We start from the raw sequence: 22561 nt of genomic DNA, 5'->3' as shown, positions 1-22561 counted from the left end.
CTTTCATCTTGAGAAATGCAGAGTGTGTTCTTCCCTTTTCGTATTCTAACTCCAGGTCTTTGCATGTTTCTTTATAATACTTTACTTTGTCTTCTCGAGCCACCCTTTGAAATTTTCTGTTCAGCTCTTTTACTTCGTCATTTCTTCTATTTATCTCAGAGCAAGTTTCAGAGTCTTTTCTGATATCCATTTTGCTCTTTTCTTTCTTTCCTACCTTTTTAATGATCTTTTCCTTTCTTATTGTATGATGTCCTTGATGTCATCTCACAACTGATCTGATCTTTTGTCATTAGTGTTCAATGCATCAAATCTCTTCTTGAGATGGTCTCTAAATTCAGGTGGGATGTACTCAAGGTTGTACTTTGACTATCATGAACTTGTATTAATTTTCTTTAGATTCCACTTGAACTTGCATATGCACAATTGATGGTGTGTTCCAGTCGACCTTTGGCCTTGTTCTGACTGATTATGTTGAGCTTCTCCATCATCTTTTTCCACAGATGTAGTCGTTTTGGTTCCTGTGTATTCCATTTATCGAGGTTCACATGTATAGTCACCGTTTATAGTATTAAAAAAAGGTATTTGTAATGAATAAGTCATTGATCTTGCAAAATTCTATCATGCGATTCCCAGAGTCATTTCTGTCACCCAGGCCATATTTTCCAGCTACTGATCCTTCTCGTTTCCAACTTCCACATTCCAATCACCAGTAATTATTGATGCATCTTGATTGTATGTTTGATCTATTTCAGACTGCAGAAGTTGGTAAAAATCTTCAATTTCTTCATCTTTGGCATTAGTGGTTATCACAGAAAAATTCCCTCTTGTCTATAATATGGAAATGATAGTAACCTTCTTTATCTCAAATAGTTTCTGTGAAGGGGACATTAAATGAGACCAGGTATGCAAAGCAGTAACTATTCTTACTATCCCTCCCAAGGGTCTGGGGCCCTGGGTGGGGGTGTCGAGGTCACTTGGTTTACCCAGTGTAAATTCTGAGCCAGGAACTGGGGCCCAGCCACTGTTCTTAGCATCTAGTTCATAGTGACCCCCTCCCAAGTTTTAGTGTTTACCTTCCGTTCTTCCTCTAACTAAATATTCAAAATTCAATAAAAATTCAATTTCATCTTGGGTGTTAGTGGTTGGCACATAAATTTTAATAATAGTCATATTAACTTCTCTTCCTTGTAGATGTATGGATATTATCTTATCACTGACAGTATTATACTTCAGGATAGGTCTTGAAATAAGCTTCTAGATTTGCAATCACAGCAAGAGGAGTATGAGAGTGTGTAAACTTGGGCATTCAGAACAGAAAGTCCTGGGTTTGTATCCTAATAGTGCCGCTTACTGGTTGTGCAAACTTGGGTGATTTATTTCACTTTTAACCTAAGTTTAGTCTTCTTGATAAAATGGGCTCAGAGATCCTAACACATAAGGAGCTGTAAGGATTAAATCAATCAACGCTTGTAATGTGCCTTTTGCTTGCACGTAGTTGTTATTGTTAATTGCTGTGGAGTCAGCTCCAACTCATGGCCACCCTATTTATAACAGAAGGAAACGTTGCCAGGTCCTGGGCCACCTTAATAATTGTTTGAGTCTATTGTTGCAACTATTGTGTCTCAATCCCTCTCATTGAGAATTTCCGTCGTTTTTATATAAATGGAACGTAAACAGACACATCAACAAAATCATACATGAACAGATTTGTCTTCTACCTACTTGTGCCAGCCTCTCCCTTCCATATAGCAGAGAAGCCCTGACAAGAAGCTTTTGACTTGCGCTGCCTGGAGCCCCCTGCTCCCTGGGCTGTCTTTTTGTCAATGTCAGGTTGTTCTCTGCCCTCCCAAAGCTCCCTGGGACCCAGTGGCACATCAGAGAACTCAGAGCAGCCTTGCAGTCTTTGGAGCAAGACAGCAGCTCAAGAGAACCACCAGAGATTAGCAAAACCGTGGGCTTTTCCCCTGATTTTTATGCTTGGCCTCTGCTTAACAACAGAAGGTGCTGGATGTTGGATGCAATTGGGAATATAGTTCTCGAAACGTAAGGCAAGAGCTGGCCTGTTTTTGTCTCTCAGTATAGGTGCGGGGAAAACTTGAGTTAGAATGTCTCTAGGCCAAGATGGCAAATTTGTGGCCTAAGTGTAGTCCCCAGCCCCCCATGCTGTCTCAGAGCAGGGATCCCAGGGAAGTAGCCTCTGAGACAGAGATTTGCATGCAAAAATTTTACTCTGGATGCTTTCAGGATCAACAGCTGTAAAGAGGAAGGGAAGCAGGGTGGGGCAGAGAGAGAAGTCAAACTATGATGTAGGTAAAACAAAGGCCTCCGTCATCCTACAGGGAGCTCTGGAGCTACAATGATCTGTGCCTTGTTGTCTGTCTCCACTGGGGCAAGGAGGCTGGGCCTTTAGACTTCCACACTGGCCAGTGTGGTAGCTCTTTTTAGCCAAGGGCAAGCTCTAGAGAAGGTTTTCGCTGAGTTGCCCTCAACAGAACTCTCAGCTGGGGAATGAACACCTTAGTCCTGGAGTGAAAAACCGGAGGCACTCCACATGCTCATGCAGGCATTGCTAATCAATTGCAGCATTCTTCCTCTCAGCTAAGACTGAGCTTCAGAATTCTTCTCAAGACTGCTCCAGGCAGCCATCAGCAAGCAACCCATAAGGGTGAGCATGCTACAGGAGACATATTTGTCATCTCTCTTCTAATCTTAACCCCTCATTTTATAGTCAGAAATGGAGGTTCAAAGAAAGGAAGACACTTCCCCAAGGCCACACAGGTGAATTAAAGGTGGAGGCAGGACTAGAATCCAAGTCTCTCAACTCTGAAATGCTCTAGACCCGTCCAGATTTAAATTTAAGTTAATTAAGATTAAATAAAATGAAAACTTTAGTTCTTCAGTTGTACTTGCCACATTTCAAGTGCTCAACAGCCACATGTAGCTAGTGGCTACTATATTGAACAATGCAGGTTAGATGACATTTCTATCATCTTAGAAAGTTCTGTTGAACAGCTCTGCTCTGATCCCATTATCCCATGCTGCTCCTTTGTTCTCAACTTCAGAAGTTATGGCACTCTCCCAAATACCTTTGTTTCCCTTAGCAACCCCCTCTGTCAATCTCTCATCACCAGGATCCTGGGGCACTGACTGTACATGGAAGGCCAATTGCTCGGGGCTTGGAGACAGAAAATGCACGAGGGCTGTCTGGCTCTGCCCTTTCCTGGCTGCGTGACCCTATCATTCACCTGGTCTGCACCTCAGCAGAGAGGAGAATACAGCCCTGCCCTACCATCACGTGGTAGGTTGTTATGATGTGAATTATGTTAAGGGATATGAACGGGCTTTGCAAAGGGAATGTTAACAGAAGTACACAAGTCAAGCTCTCCTGAAGCTGCATTGAACCCAGAGTAGGATTATTCTCCTCTAGAGGAAGTCACTATTTGCAAAGAGAGATAAACAGTTCCTATTTCATTCACTCAACAAATATTTGTTAGGTTCAGTTTAGAGCCAGGCACTGAGGCAGGCACTGGGGCTACCAAGATGAATTAGACATGATCCTTTCCCTCAAGATGTTCACAATCTAGTGGGGGAGACACAAGATACAGAGCAATGGGAGCATCTAGATGGAAAACCTGAAGAACGTGTGCAGTTTTGCCAGGCCACGTGGTTAAATGCTCCTGCGGCCACAAAGGACAGGAGTGAGTGGGTGAAGAGTGATGTTGTTGTCCAGGAGACATTTGGCAATGCCTGGAGATGTTTTCCATTCCTATGACTCGGGGAGGGAGTGCTTCTGGCATACTCTAGTGGGTAGAGGCCAGGGATGCTGCTAAACAGCCTACAGTGCACAGGACAGTCCCCCCACAACAAAGAATTATCTGGTGCAAAATGCCAATAGTACTAAGATTGGGAAACCCTGGGTTGGGGCTGCATTGGGGATCTGCAAGTATGGGCTACCATCCAGCTGTCACAGGGAGGGAAAGGTGAGAAGGACCATGAAGGAACTGACAAATCAGTTTAGACTTTTCCTGGAGGACCTTAGGAAGACATTGAAGAATTTAAATGGAGACTGACCATCTAAGATACATCTACTGGTCCCACCCCATCTGGAGGAAGGGAGACTGAAGAAAACCAAAGACATAAGGGAAAGATTAGTCCAAAGGACTAATGGAACAAAACTACCACAGCCTCCACCAGACTGAGTCCAGTACAACTAGATGGGGCCCGGATACCACCGCTGGCTACTCTGACAAAAATCACAATAGAGGGTCATGGACAGAGCTAGAGAAAAAATGTAGAACAAAATTTTAACTCACAAAAAAAGACCAGACTTACTGGTCTGACGGACTGGAGAAATCCCAAGAGGATGGCCCCCGGACACTCTTTTAACTCAGCACCGAAGACACTCCTGAGGTTCACCCTTTAGCCAAAGATTAGACAGGCCCATAAAACAAACAATAATACATGTGGCTCAACCATGTATACAATACTAAATGGGCATACCAGCCCAGGGGCAAGGATGAGAAGGCAGGAGGAGACAGGAAAGCTGGACCAGTGGAAATGGGGAACCCAAGGTTGAGAAGTGGAGAGTGTTGACACACTGCGGTGATGGCAACCAATGTCACAAAACAATATGTATATTAATTGTTTAATGAGAAACTAATTTGCTTTGTAAACCTTCACCTAAAGCACAATTTAAAAAAAAAGAATTTAAATGGACTCAGTGACTGGATTGGATACGCACTTTGGAAAGACCCCTCTGGTTGCTGGGTGAGAAATGAGATGGATAGTGCAGAGCCTGGGAGACCACTCAGGAGGTCACTGGTGGTCATGGCCATGGAGATGCAGCAAAGAAGGTGGATGAGAGCTATAGGGCAGCTATGGGGCTTGGCGATCAGCTGGGGTGGGACAGGGGAAGACCTAGCACTTGTCACAACTGTGATTGAACAGCTCTTTGTGTAATTAGCTCTTAATGTCTTTCTTCTCCCATGCTAGACTGTAAGCTCCACAAAGGCCATGTCCCCAGCATCACTCAGTGCCTGGCACAGAGCACTGTTTGTTGAATGAATAAATGGCCCTGGACTTTGGGCAGTGCTACCATCCACTGAGATGGAAACCAGAGAGGAGAGGCAGCCAGGGAGGGAAAAAGTCCATCTGGTTGCAGAAAAGCTTTGGGTCCTTGAGGCACACAGTCTTACGGGACAGACAAGACACATAAACAACATATCTTTTAATCCATTTCCTGCCCATGAAGTCTTAGGCAAAAATAAACCAGTATGCAGATAATACTAGTACCTTCATTCTTAACTAAATAATAAGATTAAATGAAATAACCCATATAAGGCCCCTTAGGACAGGACCCAAGCGTTATTATTATCACCTTTTTCCTAGATGTGTTCTAATAAAAGGAGAAACCAAGACCTAAGAGGACAGAAGCAAACAGGTTGTCTAACTCTACCTGGCACCTGGGTCAGGGATACAGCTGAGGGAACATTGAAGGGAGATTTGGCTGCAGAGTTGTTGGGGGAAAGCTCGAGAAGGCCAAAGCTGCATTTTCAGTGAGCCTGAAACCTCCTGACTAAATATCTAGAAGCCTCCCACACTGTTAGCACCCAACTCACCTGGGTGAGTCCTTCCTGGACAAGACTGCCTGTAGTCCAGTCCTTTGTTTTTACAAGGCAGGAATTTCCGGGCCTGAGGCATTTGCATTAGGTATCTTGACCTGTTCTTGCAGCTGCTAAACCACTGATAATGCTTTCTCTGGAACCCGGTGGGCAGACAGAAAATAAGAAAGCTCTTCCTTATAGCTTTTGCGTCATAGTTTGTATTTTATTCCTTGTGTAGAGAGAAAATAGAACACCCACTCTCAGAGGCGTCAGTTGCTGGCAGGTCACCTTTGTACATTCTCTATATATATGTTTCTACAGGAAGGACCTTCAGAAGTCATCTTAGTCCAACTCACTCGTTTTACAGTGAAGCTAACAGAATGCCACAGAAGTAAACAGACTTGGAGTGCAAGGGATGTGGTTTTAGTCCCAGCTTGCTGTGACTGGGACAAGTTATTTAACCTTATTGTTGTTAGCTGCCATGGAGTCAGCCCCCAACTCATGGCAACCCCATGCACAACAGAACGAGACACTGACTGGTTCTGTGCCATCCCCTTTTATTGGTTGTGGATTGTACCGTTGCAGTCCATAGGGTGTTCCTTGGCTGATTTTTCAAGTAGATCACCAGACCTTAGTTCCTAGTCTGTCTTAGTCTGGAAGCTTGGCTGAAACCTGTTCAGCATCTTAGTAGCACGCAAGCCTCCATTCACAGACAGGTGATGGCTGCACACGAGGTGCCTTGGCCAGGAATCAAACCCGGGTCTTCAGCATGGAAGGCGAGGATTCTACTACTGAACCAGCAATGCCTCCTTGGAAGCTGTCTTAGTTATCTAATGCTGTGTCTTAGTCCTTCAGTACTGCTGTAACAGAAATACCACACGTGGATGGCTTTAATGAACAGAAATTTATTCTCTCACAGTCTAGGAACCTAGAAGTCCAAACTCAGGGTGCCAGCTCCAGGGGAAGGCTTTGTCTCTCTGTAGGCTCTGGGGGAAGGTCCTTATCATCAATCTTCCCCGGTCGAGCAGTTTCTCAGCACAGGGACCCCAGGTCCAAAGGACACGCTATTCTCCTGGCTCTTGTTTCTTGGTGGTATGAGGTCTCAGTGTCTCTCCACTGACTTCTCTCTTTTATATCTCAAAAGAGATTGATTTAAGACACAACTTAATCTTGTAGATTGAACCAGGCCTCATTAACATAAAGCCTCTAATCCCATCTCATTAACATCAAGAGATAGAATTTACAACACACAGGAAAATCACATCAGATGATAAGATGGTGGACAATCACACAATACTGGGAATCACGGCCTTGCCAAGTTAACAGATATTTTGGGGGGACACAATTCAATCCATGACAGAAGCCTTATTACTCCTCAGTAAAATAAGGATAATAAAACTTTTCTCTTGGGGATCTTCTGAGTAGTGAAGGCCATCATGGAGCTGAAGCTCGCTGGCAGCTGGCAGTAGGGAAGCTCAGCACCTCCTCAGAGAGCTGTCTCTACCGCTCGACCTGGTGCTACTGTCTCCCTGACGTTTTTCGCTATCTGAAACTGCTTGTGTTTACTTGCTGGTTTCTTTCTCACTCCTGTCTCCACTAGAAAGTAAAACTCCAACCCAGCAACTAGGACTAATGTGTCTAGCACATTATTGGCATTCAATAAATGTGGAATAAATGGCACTTTGGGGTCACTCAGGACCTCTCAGGGATGAGATCAAGCCTTGTTTATTCAAATTACACAACTGTCCATGTTGGACACTTTAGGTAAATTATTTCAGTAACATTGAGAAGCTACCAGCCTAAGAGAGATATATTTAGCTACGTGGACAAAGGTGTAGTTCATGCATGCAGGCCCTGGAAAAGAAGAGCAAATAAAATGAAGGCTTTTTTGTACCAGTACCTCCTTTGCTGGAAGCCAGTATTCAGGTAAACCAGGAGACAAACCGGGGTCCTGGGAATAGGGATCAGAAGAAAATGAATGCCAGGTAGATAAGACAGGGTTGGGGGAAAAAATAGCTGGATTGGCTTTCCTGGAATTCTGATTCCTGGCTTTCTAGGATGGTGGTGTGTTGGGTTTTCAGAAATCATATGTTGAGCCAGGGTAACTTAGTGGTAAAGCACATGGGCTCTGAGTCCAAAACTAGCTCCATTCCCTATCTGCTCTGTGATCTGGAGTTAGGTTTATCCCCTACCTGAGCCTCAATTTCCTCATCTGTAAAATGGGATAATAATACAAGCTTCTTTACAAAATTACCTTGTGGTTAAATGAGATCAGGTATGCAAAGGTCAGCATAGTGCTTGGCACAAGGGAGCGGCTGAATAATTTCTAACTATATTGTCATCCAAATGAACCATTGGGATCCAACATGGAGACATGGCTGCCAGTTAGCTGCAGAGCCTAGGCTGGACCCAGGGCTCCTGAGTTCATTCTCTTTCTGCTATATGAGGTAGATGCCATTTCTTGTCCCCAAGGTTCTAACAGGGGAGCCTGAATATGTAAAAAGTAAATCTCAGAAACATACAAGGGCAACAACTGGGGCTCAGCATGTGCAGTAGAATAGGCCTGTGCCTTGTGATTTTTAGGATCTCTAGAAAGTAAGACACCCCCTCTTGCCCAGAATGATGGTGATGAATATAATTTACTGAGTGCTTATTATGTGCAAGACGATTTATTAATGCTTTGGATAAATTACTTTATTTAATCTTGAAAGCAACCCTAGAAAGCAGGAGCCATTATGACTCCCGTTTTATACATGTGGAAATGTAAGGCCATAAGAAGGTTAAGTAATAAACTCAAGGCCATAAAACTAAGAAAGCTCGAAACTGAGCCTCTAATCGGAACTCCACAGTTCGAGAGCCCTGCCTTTGGATCATAGCATTGCCCCCTGCAGAAAACACAAAGACACATTAAGACTTGGGGTTCCTGGGTGGTGCAAATGTTTAGCATGCTCAGCTGCTAACTGAAAGGTTGGAAGTTTAAGTCCACCCTGAGGCAGCTTGGAAGAAAGGTCAGGCTATTTACGTCCAAAAAGTCAGCCATTGAAAACCCTATTGTTACAGATTGAATTTTGTCTCCCCCAAAATATGTGTTGTAAATCCTAACCTCTATGCCCGTGGTTATAATCCCATTTGGGAACGGTTGTCTTTGTTATATTAATGAGACCAGATTAGTGTAGGGTGCGTCTTAAATCAATCTCTTTTGAGATACAAAGTGATTAAACAAGCAAGCGAAAGAAGCAGATGGGGGGAAGAGAGATGCCAAGCCACATGAAGATCATCCAGGAGCAGAAGCTCAAAGAGACAAGGACCTTCTCCCAGAGCTGACAGAGAAAGAAAGCCTTCCCCTAGAGCTAGCACCCTGAATTCAGACTTCTAGCCCCCTAAACTGTAAGAAAATAAATTTGTTTGTTAAAGCCACCCACTTGTGGTATTTCTGTTATAGCAGTACTAGATAACTAAGATACCTATGGACCCTGGCACAGGTTGAAAATCACCTGCAGCTTTGCCCATGGTCTCGGGTGAGATTCTGCACCCAGAGCCACCAGGGACCTCAGGCCCCGACAGGCACTGCCTCCCTTAGGCCCCGGGGCACCTCCGCATCGTTCAGCATCTGACCCTTCCTCTCTCATAAGGACACTGATGCCCAAGCCTGCGGGGAGAGGGAATGCTGGCTCTCCTCAACTCTCTAATACAGCTGTGTGTCTAATGGGAGAAAAAAAACAACGCCAATAGCCCTAGGGAGCACAGTTCTACCCTGACACACATGGGGTCTCCATGAGTAAGAGCTGACTCTATGGTCACTAGTTTATATTAAGCCTTGCCAGTTATGCACACATTCAAGATGTATGAATCTGTTCATTGCAGAATCGCAAAGTTGAAAGGAACATTAGCAATAATAATAGCTAATACTGTACCAAGTATTGTCGTAAGTTCTTTAACCCTTAAAAACAAAAGTACAAAGTAGGTACTATACTGGAACTGTTATTACCCTTGTCTTCCAGATGCAGAAACAGAGGCACAGAGAGTTTAAGTAATTGTCCCTTGGAGTGACATGAGCTAAACCCAGACCACAGGCAATATCGTGTTCCTAACTTTGCACTGTCCTGCCTCTTGGCAGACTATCCACCCTGTGGTTCTATAATTTGTTTTTAGACTCAGATAACCCCTTCTGAATCTGAAAAAAAAAAAAAAAAAAAAGCCATAAAACCTCTCCTCAGACACATTCCTGGGAGTTCCCAAAGCCTCAATCATTTATCACAGAACCTCCAAAAATAACCTCATCTCAGCCCAGACCCTCTGCCTTATGTCTCCCTACAACATCCTCATCCATGGCCTTCAGCCTTGGCTTGAGTGTCTTGAAGAACAGGGAACTCACTCCCCAGTCAGCTCATTCTTCCAACAGCAAGATTCAGTAGAAACTTCTTCCCTCTGATGATAGAACATTTGCTTCTCTGGGACCACTGCCCTGGTTCAAGCACACACCAGCTCCCCTGCTACCCTCCCACCCCTGCAGAGAGCCCTTCTATGGTGGTTCTAAGTCCCTCCCACCTCTCCTTCCTCAAAGCCCTCACTCTGCTGCTTTTCTCCTCTGCAAAGTCTCCCTCTTAAAGTGAGAGGTGCAGAGATGAGGGTGATACAGTTTCAGGAAGGATGTACTGTTCCTGCTCAAAGCAGGTATGGATGTAGGGGAACTGAAAGGCCCCTGACTATCCAGGAAAGGCAGCTCTAGATGCCTAGCCACTGGTGGGAGCCTTTTCACTGGCTTGCTGTGCAACCTTGGCCAAGAGACTGCACCTCTCTGGACCCACATTAGTTCTTCTGCCCTAGAGTCAGCCCCCGACTCACAGTGACCCCATGTGCAACAGAACGAAATGCTGCCTGGTCTTTCACCATCCCCATGATCGGCTGCAAATCGGACCGTTGTGATTCTGCAAAATTAGGAGAGTTTAAACACATGGGGTCGCCATGAGTTGGAGTTGACTTGACAGCAACCAACAACAGCAATGACAATTAGAATGGGACTGTAAACCCAAATACTGGGGCCAGAACATGCTAGAAACAAATGGAAGAGCTGGGTGTTTGGGAATGCAACATCTAGGAATATTCCTTTCCTCCACAGAGAGGTAGGTTCTCTGCTGATTTTCTTGGAACATTTCATTTCTCAGTCTTTCGTTTCCCATTTTTTACGGAGTCATGAGAGTAGACAAAATATCTCAAGTAATACAAAAAAAAAAAAAAGTGAAGGAAAATGACACCTGGTCTTGGCATCAGTGAGGGACAGGGACCGTGGCCAGCTGGACGCCCACATCCTGTCTACAGGCACGCTGATTCAGCATCGGCCCATTGGACCTTGGGTTATCAGATCTCAGGAGTTTTCTAGAGAAGTTGGGCAAGCGCATTTTTTATGTGAACTCTCCCAATTTTTTAAATGCTGGCTCAAATTTTTCTTAAACAGCGGGAGGGCCAAATGCAACATGTCCCAGAGTATGAGACAAAAGTCTGCCATCTCTGGATTAGATGTTTCTAAAGCTCTTGAACGTTCTGTGGAGGGAGAAGTGAAGAAGGAAGGAGGGGTGGAAGGAGGGAGTGGAGAATCTCTCTGGGACCTGAAGGGCTGGTTCAGCAGAGGGTTGCGGGGAGAGGGGCAGGAAGACCTTTCCATTCTATAAAGCTTTGTTTAGGTTAACCCTTCCTTTCCTCTTGCCCTCTGTTCTCACTTGGGAGAAATGTAATGGCCCCAGGCCTCAGGAGTATCTGAGCAGGTCTGAACAGGATGCTCCAATTTGTGGCTGGAGAGGCGGGGCTGTGGGGGGGGGGGGTGGTGGGTGGTGGGGGTGGGGTGGCGACACAGCATCCCAGACCAGAGGGACCGCTGGGCCTCAGCCTCAGGCTGGACTACACCCTCCTCCCTGGCCTGCTTCTAGCTCTGGAGAAGCCCCGGATGTCATTCCGACAGGCCTCTGGATCAGGAAGGGAGCAAGCATGAAGCCATGGTCGGCATGGCTGACCGCCAGGCTGGCAAATGGCCAGAGCTCAGAGCTCACTGGGAAGGAACGTAAACAAGGCCCTTGGTGGGCAGCTGTGACCCAGAATCTTCCAGCTGAAGAGTAGTGAGGAGGGAGGGGGAATACCCAGGGGTCCCTGTCCCTATGCCTGGTCCCCCAGGCTGCTCAGGACTCATATATCAGACAGGGCAGGATGAGGCTCCCCGGGGCACCAGGCAAGCAGCTGTCACATAAAGCATTGGATAAGCCCACTTTTAAGGGGCCTTTCAGCTCCAGCCTCCTGGAACTCTGTGATTCCAGGACTCTGATTCAGCTTTTCTTCATGGTATGATATTCTCTGTATAGAGGACATCCGTGGTTTTCCCTTGCCCAGCATCCACTCCACTTCTTCTGTTAGCAGCACCCTAGTTACGCTTTGTGAACCACCCCTCCTCCACTCTGTCTGTGTGGTTTGGGTGAAGCCAATCTTGCTTTTTTACCCTCCTGCTCCAAGGTGGCCATGTGAGCCAGACCTAGCCAATCAGCAGATTTCTTCCTCTGCTGGGTCCAATGAGACCCAACCCCAGGAATTTTGCTGAAACTACTGGGGAATGTAAGATTGCCAGCAATTGGCTTGATGCTGTCTCGAGGTGCTGGGACCATCTGGGAGGAGCTTGCCTGAGAATGAAGCTATCACAGAGGAAGACAGCATGGAGGGAGAAGAAGGTGAAGGAAGAGGGAGAGGAGAACAGAGTGATTGATTAATTGTTGTGTCTAAGAGAGAGGAAACCTGAGACTTGATAAAGTGGTGTGAGCCCCTGGATCCAGCTTTAACTGAAGCAGTTTCTAATCCCCACACTTTTGAATTGTATGTGCAAAAAATTCCTCTCCTCTCCTCTTTTTTTTAAACCAGTTTGAGTTGGATTTGTAGCATTTGTAACTGGAAGTTCTCACCCTCACATTTTTCAGTTCTTGCACTCTGATTGATTCTTATGTGCTATGATTCCCATAGTCTGTTGTAATCTTCCATGACTCCAACATTCCACACATGTCTGTAATTTATGCTATGATTTATCTAAGGAGTAAATTCTACTTTATTTTTGCAGGGAAGAAACCAGCAGTGACCTTGGCCCCCCAAAACCTGCCCTGGTTGCCTGGAATTCCAAGGATTTGCCCAGGAAGCCTCAATAATCCTGCCCTGAATTCCTGCCCTGCCCCCACCCCAACATACACCACTGGCAACCTGGTCTCTGCCTAGACCCACAAGGGAGATGTCACAGGCCCTGGTGGTGCCTTTGCTCACTCATTTGTTAATTCAACGAGCATTGATGGAGCACCAGCTGTTAAAAAAGAAGTTCTTATCCTCAGAGATCCTTGAATTTGGTGAAGAAAGCAGAACAGTAAAAAGATTTTCATTAGAATGTGATTAGTGCTATGCTAGAAGCACAGAAGGAGGGAGCTAGGGGGTAAAACGCTGCAGACATGACATGGAAACTTCCTGAAGGAAGTGACCCCTGAGCGGATTCCCAAGGGATGAGTAGGAGTTAGCCAGGGTGGAGGGTAGAGGAAGAGCTTTTCAGGCAAAAGCAGCAGCATGATACACAGGGGGTGGGAGAGACCACAACCAACCTGTAAGGGGAACTGCCTAGGGTTGAGTGGGGAGAGGTGGGACTCTAGACCAAGGCAGGGCCAGGTAGGGAGATTTCTGGAAAATACACCAAGTAACACAGCCCCAACCAGGGTAGAGGATCCCATAAGGCAAAGGGGTGATGTTTGACAAGCCATCTTTGATGAGTACTGCTTCCTGCATTTATGAACACACAGATAGTAGGCAACATTTAGAGTTTATTTGGGGAACATTCATATTTATACAGATATCAAGCAACACAACCCAGTCCCAAACCCAGGCCAGGGATAAAGCCTGACTCATGCCTAGAGAAGAAAAAACAAGCTGTCAGATCCCCAGGCTGGTGGGGCATAACAGAGTCCTTAAGCACAAGTATTGGTGAACTCCCTGCCCACAGAAAGAGCCTAGACCTTTCCCTATTGGAAATTAATGTAGGCCACTGAGAGCAGGGCCCAGCTGTACTTGGCATCCATCCTAGTCTGGAAGGCTCCGTTGAAACCTGTTCAGCATCATAGCAATATACAAGCCTCCGCTAACAGACTGACGGTGGCTACGCATGAGTGGTTGGAATCGAACCTGGTTCTCTTGCATGGAAGGCAAGAATTCTACCACTGAACCACCAATGCCCTCAGAAGATAATAACAGTACAGATTAAATAGAGTAATGCTTATATAGTGAAGCAGTTATGAATTATTTTGCTTAATAGACCTTTTTATGTTGTTTGTGTAGAATGCCTTTCTTTGGGGCCCACACCATTCCATACGGTCTGCTAAGGCTTTTCATCACAGAGCCTTGGCCTCTTCTTGGCCACATGGCTAGGGGAATGACCATGTCCAGCCAATCATGGTACCCTCTTCTTGACCAGCAGTTGGTCCCTGGGGTGGCCTCAAACCTCAAACAGGCCCACCAGTGCCTGCCTTGGGAAAGAATCTCTCTTCCCTGGGTTTGTGAGTCTGAAGAAAATCCATCTCTGGATGAAGTCACTTTGTAGAAGTAAACAGAGCCTGGAGGATGATGATGATGTAGACATCCTTGTGCGTTACTCAAAGCCAAGTCCACCCCTGGACTTTCCGGCTCCATGAGCCAATTCATCACCATTTTCCTCAAGCCAGTGTAGTTGGGTTTCCTTCAGTTGCACTCACAAGAATCCTAAATAATTTGGCATGTAAAGCCCTAAGCACAGTATCTGGCACATAAGAAGGGCTCAATGAATGATCAGAATGACGAAGAGGGTGAAAAAGATCTTCAGTCCTGTTGTAGATTAAATTGTGTCTCCCCAAAATGTGCATTAAAGTCCTGATCCCAGTACCTATCAATACGACCATGTTTGGAAATAGATTTTTCTTTGTTATGTTAATGAGGTCATGCCCGAGTAGGGTGGGTCCTAAACCTAATCACTTATGAGTTATAAAAAGAGCAGAATACACACAGAAACACACACGGGGGAAGACACCATATGAAGACAGACACACTGGGCAAGGAATGGCAAGGATTGCTGGCAGCTACTAAAAGTGGAAATAGACAAAGAAGTACCCTCTCCCTAGAACCTTACCCTGAATTTGGACTTCAAGCTTCCCGAACTGTGGGAAAATAAATTTCTGTTCTGTAAAGCACTCACTTGTGGTATTTTTTATTACAGCAGCACGAGGTAACTGAGACAGTTCCCTTCACCGCCACCCCTTTAGCTTCCAGAATAGTCTCACCCCTTCTGGACTGAGGAAGGGGCTGTAGGCTATGTTGGCTTCCCACTTGCAAGAAAGGGACCAAGGTGAGGGATATGGTGATAGGTAGGGCCACACCGCCCGATGTCCACCAGTCCTCCTGGGAGCTTCAGCAGTCCAGCTGAAGTCCCCAGCCTATTGCTGGAATATGAGCTGGGTTGGCTGCAAGGTAGAGTGGAAATAAGCCCGAGTCAGACTGACCTAGTTTGAATCCCACTAGAGCCATGTGACCTTGGAAAGGTCATTTTATCTTCCTGGGCTTCTGTTTCCTAGTCTGTATAACCAGGACAATAATAGTTCCTGTCTCTCAGAGAAGTTGTGTGGATTAAATTAGAAAAACAAAAAAACTAACATTAATATTATGCTTACTATATTCCAGGCACTGTTGTAAGCACTTTGAAAACTATTAATTCAATTAACCTTCACAACAACCCTGTGAAGTAGACAGGGATATTATCCCCACTCTACAGATGAAGAAATTGAGGCCCATAGAGCTAAAATAATTTACCTAGGGTCTCACATCTGGTGAGGGTCAGAGCTGGGATCGGAATCTTGGCGTTCTGACCCGAGCCTACGTGCTCACTTACCATGTCAGTGGTGATCCAGGCAGGAAATCAAAACCCATGCCAGAGAGTTGAAGAGAAGGAATTTAACATGGGCAACTAGTTTAAAAAAAAAAACCAAACCCTTTGCCACTGAGTCAATTCTAACTCATAGAGACCCTATAGGACAGAGAAGAACTGCCCCATAGGGTTTCTAAGGCTGTAGTCTTTATGGAAACAGACTACCACATCTTTCTCCCCCAGAACAGCTGGTGGGTTCAAGCCGCCAACCTTTCAGTTAGCAGCCAAGCACTTTAACCACTGTGGCACCAGGGCTCCTCAGGCAACTAGTTGGAGAGGGGTTAACCAGTTGCTGTAGAGTTGACTCCAACTCTTGGCTACCCCATGTGTGTCAGGGTAGAACTTCGCTGCATAGAGTTTTCAATGGCTGATTTTCTGGAAAATGGTCACTGGGCCTTTCTTCCCAGGTGCCTTTCAGTGGACTCAAACCTCCAACCTTTCAGTTAGCACCCAAATACGTTAACCCACCCAGGGATTCCAGAGAGGAGTTAAACAAACTAGCAAAAACCTGTTGCTGTTGAGTCAATTCCGACTCATAGTGACCCTATAGGACAGAGTAGAACTGCCCCACAGGGTTTCCAAAAAGTGGCTGGTGGATTTGAACTGCCGACTTTTTGCTTAGCAGCCAAACTCTTAACCACTCGTCACCAAGGCAAGAGCTAAAAAAATCAAGAAAAGGCGAGGCAACCTAGAGATTAACAACTGTAGGGGATCACTATTACCCCAGCGCTGGAGGGACAAATGTAGAGGTTAGTGTTACTGGAGCTCAGAAGCCATGGCCACCTGGTGGGAGTGGGGACACTGGAGGAAGGAGCTGCCCCCTGGGGCCACAGAGGAGACGCAGCCACTGCCAGAGACTCCACCTGAAGCAGAGAGAGAGGGAACTAGGACATACACCCCGACGTCCTCACCCCTTGCTGTGGGTCTCCCGATAGTCCGGTGGCAGTGGAGGCAGGGAATGTAGTTTGAGGGTGTCAGCCCCTTATGATGCTGAGCACAGCAGGGGGAGGGTGGGCAATGGATCTGAAGGCCAATGATAAATGATCAGCACACCCACTATGCAATACAGCCTCATCGAAACGTAGGGCACATAAGGGTGAGTGTGCGATAGACACAAAGAGTGGGGCTTGAATTCAGGGCTCTGACCTCTGGTTCAGTGTCGTGCCCAGCACAAAAGTAGAACTCAGCAGTTGCGGTGCATCCTGTGATACCTGAAAAGCAGGGAAGGGGCAACTGGGCCCCCTAACGGTGCTTCCTCCCCTTGGCCTTTCACATCTGGAAGCTTCTATAGACAGCTCTGCTCAGCTGGATGCAGACCTGTGGCAATAAGGAAGCTCTCGCTTCTCCCTTTAGGGTGTGGGAACAGCCTGAATCACCCTCAGCAACTACTCTGGGGTTTGAAAGAAACAGATACAGCAGTTGCCGAAAATGGGAGGCAAACAAGCCAGGGGTGAGGTACTTCCCAGCTCCCCAAGTCCTCCTTTTGCAAAGGCCATCATTTCTCTCCCTTCCAGGTCCCCTCATTCCCCTCACATTGCAGATCTCAGTGTGACCTCACTGATGGCTGGGAAACAGCTGCCACCTGCCGCCCTGAAAAAAGGCAGGATCCCAGAGGCGAAAGCGTGGGCAAGGGCAGCTGATTCCTGTGAATCCTTGCTGTGCAGGCAAAAGAGCTGGAACAGAACCCAGGAAAAAAAGTGGGTCTGAGCCTGCCCTGCAGGATAGAGTAGAGATGATCACAGGAACCCTCCCCATTGACCCAGCGTTCTACCTCTAGGAATTTTTCGCACAGACAATCTTGCACACATGCACAAAGACTTCTGGACAAAGCTGTTCACTGCAGTGTGGTTTATAGGAGGAAAAAAACAAGTGCCCAATAGAAGGTGATTTGATTGAACAAATTACGGTGCATTTGAACAATGGAATACTCTCTGCTCTTACAAAAAACGAGGCTGATCTACATGTGCTGAAACAGACTTATCTTTGAGATAAATCATTAAGTGAAAAACACAAGGTACAGAACAGTGTGTCTAGTATAGTCACATTATTGGAGGGACAAGACGTGATTTTGAGTGTATTTATACAAGCATCCTTTGCTGTCAAAATCTATTTGGTTTTTGAATTCATGTAATGAGGGTTTGAATAGTAAGGGATGCCACTTATTGGAATCTTTGACTCCTGCACTTCATTTCAGATAGCAAAGAGGAAGAGTATGACAGCAAGTAGTGCATCCATGAGGTTTTCTGAATCCATTTGGTTCCTGAGTTAGAGTAATGAGTGCTTGGATAACTAGAGTGGATAGTAAGGGATTTCTGTACATGTTTAACTCTCATGCCTGTATATGCATGGACTCTCTGAGGAGACACACACTCCGCTGCTAACTGAAAGGTTGGTGGTTTGAACCCACCCAGCGGCTCCGCGGCAGAAAGACCTGGCAAGCTGCTTGTGTAAAGATTACAGCTAAGAAAACCCTATGGGGCAGTTCTACTCTGTAATATGGGGTTGCTATGAGTTGAAAACTACTTGACTACACCCAACAACAACAATAAGTGGTTGCTGCTAGGGAGGGTAATTCAGCCCTGGGGGGAAGGGGAGATTTAAAACATGGCCCCCAAATTCTTTGAGAGGTGGAGACTAGCTCCCCTGCTATGGAATCTGAGTGAGTTTGCAACTGCTTAGATCAGTAGAGAATGGTGGAAGTTACACTATGTGACTTCTAAGGTTGGGTCACCATACGTCATGCAGATTCTGCCTGGTTCTCTTGAATTGCTGGCTTCTGGAATGTTCTCTGTGACTCGAGCCAGCATAGTAAAGCCCAAGCTACCCGGAGTGGCCAAAGGTGGGCACTCTGGCCAATAGCCCCATCTGAGCTCCCAGCTGACTGTGTGAGGAAGCCATGTGGAAACTCTGCCCCAGCCAAGCATTCAGATGATGGCACCCCAGCTGCCATGTGACCACAGTAACATGAGACCCAGGTGAGAACCACCCCTTTGAACCAAGTCAACCCACAGAACCATGGGAGACAATTATAAATTGTTGTGTTAAGCCACTAACTTTTATATTTTGTAGCCATAGTAACTGGAACATACACATTACCGTATGTATCATTTATTCAAAATTAAGAATATCTTCATTGTAAACATACACGGCACCATGCTAAATGTTAAATATCTCGTATCTAATTTATTCCTCACAAAATACTGCCATTATCACCATTTCATAGATGAAAAAACTGAAGCTCAGATGGGTTCAGTTATCTGCCCAAGGTCATACAGCTCATAAGACGCAGCTCTGGGATATAAACCTGGATACTTCTCTTCTCTAGGCTCACTGCCACTCAGGGGACCTTGATCACATTCATTGCCCACCATGGGCCTCAGTTTCCCCAGTGAGAGGGTTGGAATGGGTGAGGGTGGAAAATTCAAAGCCCTCGGGGACCTGGTCAATAACACGAAGGGGTGATGTAGGTGCCTTAGTTTCTTAGTGCTGTTATACCAGAAATACCACGATGGGTGGCTTTAACAGACAGAAATTTATTTTCTCACAGTTAGGAGGCTGGAAGTCTGAATTCAGAGCACCGGCTCTAGGGGAAGCCTTTCCCTCTGTCAACTCTGGGGAAGGTCGTTTTCTCTTTTCAGTGTCTGTTCCATGGTTCCTTGGTGGCAGCAGTCTTTCCCAGTTTGTCCTTGCTTTCTTCTATGCCTAAACTGCTTCTTTTATATCTCAGAAGTGATTGGTTGAAGACAAACTCTACACTGATAACAGTCTCATTTACATAACAAAGAAAACCCAATTTCCAAATGGGATCATATCCACACTATAGGGGTGGCAGCAGTGGTTAAGCGTTTGGCAGTTAACCAACTGTTGGCAGTTGGAATCCACCAGCTGCATCACTTTGGACAAACCTCCTTGGAAACCCTATGGGGCAGTTCTACTCTGTCCTATAGGGTCACTGTGAGTCGGAATCGACTCTACGGCAGTGGGTTATAGGGGTCAGGATTTATGACACATATTTTGGGGACATAATTCAATCCAAAGCAGTAGACATGGTGGGCTCTGTCTGGAGTAGCCACAACTCAGCTCTGGGAAGGCAGCCTAGAGTTGCCAGATCTTCAGATTTTCAAGGGAAACCAGAAATCCAGAATTTTATGTGCATATTGTCTTCCTGTGAAAATGTTGGCAATTTTTTTTTTTAACTGTGCAGAAAGAAAAGCAAAACCAAAACAAAAGCCAAGGGCTGCCAATTTGCCTCTCCAGACTAGAAGATCTCTAAGGGCCTTGAGCTCAGACATCCTGACTTGCAGCAGAATCTCTCTGGGGAGAAAGCGCAAGTTCCAATCTCAAGAGGCTCAGATCAGAGAAAGAAGGAGAGGGCGATGAGGCTGGAAATGCCCCAGCCTCTCCCTGCCACCCCTCTTCCAGCAGCATTGGGGAGGCAGGGGTGCTGGGAATCCGGGACACACGGATCACAAACAGGGCGGGAACACCACTGAGGCCTGCAATACATCATCCACCATAACCTGCCCGGCTTCCCAGAGCTGTCAGCCTGCTCCGCGGGGCTGCGGGAGCTGGCAGGGCACCAGGGGAGGCTGCATGTCCGTTACAGTGGGAAACCACCCCGCCCACGCCAGCGTTTTCTCCACCTCTCCTCCTCACCCCACTGCCTTACCAACGGAAACCCTGATCCTGCCCTCCCCCCAAATCGACCCTCCTTAGCCAAGAGGGCTCAATCAGGTCCTTGGCTGTCTTCTGGGCCTCTTCTTCAACCCCATCCCAATGACTTCGATTCCCTTCTGAGCCTGCAGCCCATTCCTGTCTCAGCCGACTTGTCTTCCTCTGAGATACAGCCTGGCAGAGTGCAGCGGCATGATTGATGAGCTAAGAAGCTCCGGCTGGCAGGCGGGCAGGCAGTCAGCCAGGAAGACGGCTCTCACGAGATAGCAAGGCCGCCCAGAGGACAGCCCCCAGCTAGGAGGCTCCCTGGGGTTCCCGCGCTGCCAGGGCTGACTCGGCGGCTGCTCTGGGCAGAGCAGATAACCACAGAGCTTGACCGGTACAGGGATACAGTGTCTGGCAACCCATGATCCCTCAGTTAACGAGAATGCTCCCGCCTTTTCCCACCCAAAACAGAGATCCAAGGGGATGAAGATGGTGAACTTCTTATAGCTGGGCATACCTGTCATTCAGGCACGGAACGGTGTTTATATTTTGTTTGCTCACTCATTCATTGATATATTCATATAACATATATATTAAGAGTTTGCTATGGGGATCAGCTTGCGGTTGTGATTGCTATGTTTTTGGGATGTAGGCTGGTTTGAACCCAGGCACCATCATGTGACCTTCAACAAGTCACTTCACTTCTTTAAGCCTCAGTATCTCTCAGGGTTGCTTCAAGATTCAGCCAGGTAATATATGTGAGGTGCTTAGAATGGAGCCTAGCATAGAAAAGAGATCGATAAATTCTTTCACTCATCCAACAAACAATAACTGAGGGCCTATAATGTGCCAAGAGTCTCTGGGGGGTTCAAATGACTAACACACTCAGCGGCTAACCAAAAGGTTGGAGGTTCAAGTCCACCCAAAGGCACCTCGGAAAAAAGGCCTTGTGATCTACTTCTGAAAAATCAGCCACTGAAATCCTATGGCACGCAGTTCTACTCTGATACGCATGGGGTCACCAAGAGTCAGAGTCAACTTGATGGCAACTGGTTTTTGGTTTATGATGTGCCGGGTTCTGGGGCTAAAGCCATGTGAGTCTGACATGTTTCCTGCTCTCGTGCAGGTTACCTTTGAGAGAGGGAAGACTGACAATGAGCAAATAAAAAACCATAAACAAAAAACTGAACAAATAAGCAAGGAAATATCGGTAGAGAGCGTAAGATAGCAAGAAATAATGGGGAGGGTGGGTAGTCTCAAAGCTTCCTCCAAGGAGGTGACGTTTGAGCTGAGTTTGAAAGAGAAGAGGGCAGCCATGTGAAAATCTGCAGAAAGAACATTCTAGGAGAAGGGGCCAGCCCCTGTAAAGATGCCCAGGCAGGAATAAGCCTTGAAATAGGTAAGATTCTGAAAAAGAAAAACAAGAGACAGCGCTCTTTGTGTGGCTAGAAGAGCAAAGGGGAGCATGTAGGCTATGAGATCAGAGACATATAGAGGAAGGCCAGGTCAGCAAGGACTTGTAGGCCAGGATAAAGATTTTATTTTAAGCACAGTGAGAAGCAACTGTGCTTTTGTTTTTGTTTTGCTTTCCAGTCTGCGCAGTTAGAAGAAAAAGAAGAAAGAACTGATTGCCAGCATTTTAAGCAGGAAGTGATATGATGGAGGTAGTAGAAGAGAGAGCAGCTGAGCAGCTATCACGGTGGCTTGGACTAGGGTGGTGGCTGGGTGAGATGAGAAGGCAGACTTGGATGGTCTGAGAGGTAAACGGGACAGGTCTTGCTGATGTCCAGGATGAGTCCTGGGATTTTATTGAGTCCCTATGGATGAACAGTGCTGCTGTTGACTGAGATGGAGCAATCTGGAGGGAGTGTGTTTGGAGCTCTTATAAACAGTAAATATTTTGCTTTTTGCAGTGAGTTAAGAGTAGAGAATACAACCTTCTCAGGAGGCAGTCTGTGTCCTCAAGAACTCGCTATCTAGTTAAGGAATCAGAGAAATGAGCAGGCTGTGACAATGCAGTGTGACAGGTGCTATGATAGGGAAGGGAATGGGGCTGGGCACCAACCTGAGTAAAGGAGGGAGATGTGGCTTCTCGAGGAAGGGCCTCCAGGCTGGTCTGTTCCTGTCTCTCTCCCCTCCGCTCTCCGCCTCCCTTGCTGCTCCAGCCACTCTGGACTTTCCATTCTTCTAATAGCCGTTTTCTTTCCTCTTCCTGCCTCTGAGCTGTACACTGCCGTTGCCTCTGCCAAGAGTGCCCCAACCCCACCTTCTAACTTAGCCCTTGTTATCAGTCTTTCATATGTTAATCCCACTGTAAATTATTATTATTATTATTTAATTTCAA

General features: G+C 46.3%; 1 non-coding gene across 1 annotated transcript; it reads left to right on the top strand.

Moving 5' to 3' along the window:
* The first annotated feature begins 9081 nt into the window (after positions 1-9081).
* On the top strand, positions 9082-9169 carry LOC111819555 (small nucleolar RNA ACA64). The gene has a single exon (XR_002823156.1). It is a non-coding gene; the product is annotated as a small nucleolar RNA ACA64 (small nucleolar RNA).
* Positions 9170-22561: the final 13392 nt, after the last annotated feature.

The sequence above is a fragment of the Trichechus manatus genome, unplaced genomic scaffold, assembly GCF_000243295.1.
Source record: "Trichechus manatus latirostris isolate Lorelei unplaced genomic scaffold, TriManLat1.0 scaffold00011, whole genome shotgun sequence".
Taxonomy (NCBI): domain Eukaryota; kingdom Metazoa; phylum Chordata; class Mammalia; order Sirenia; family Trichechidae; genus Trichechus; species Trichechus manatus.
This window is presented reverse-complemented; position numbering and strand designations above follow the sequence as displayed.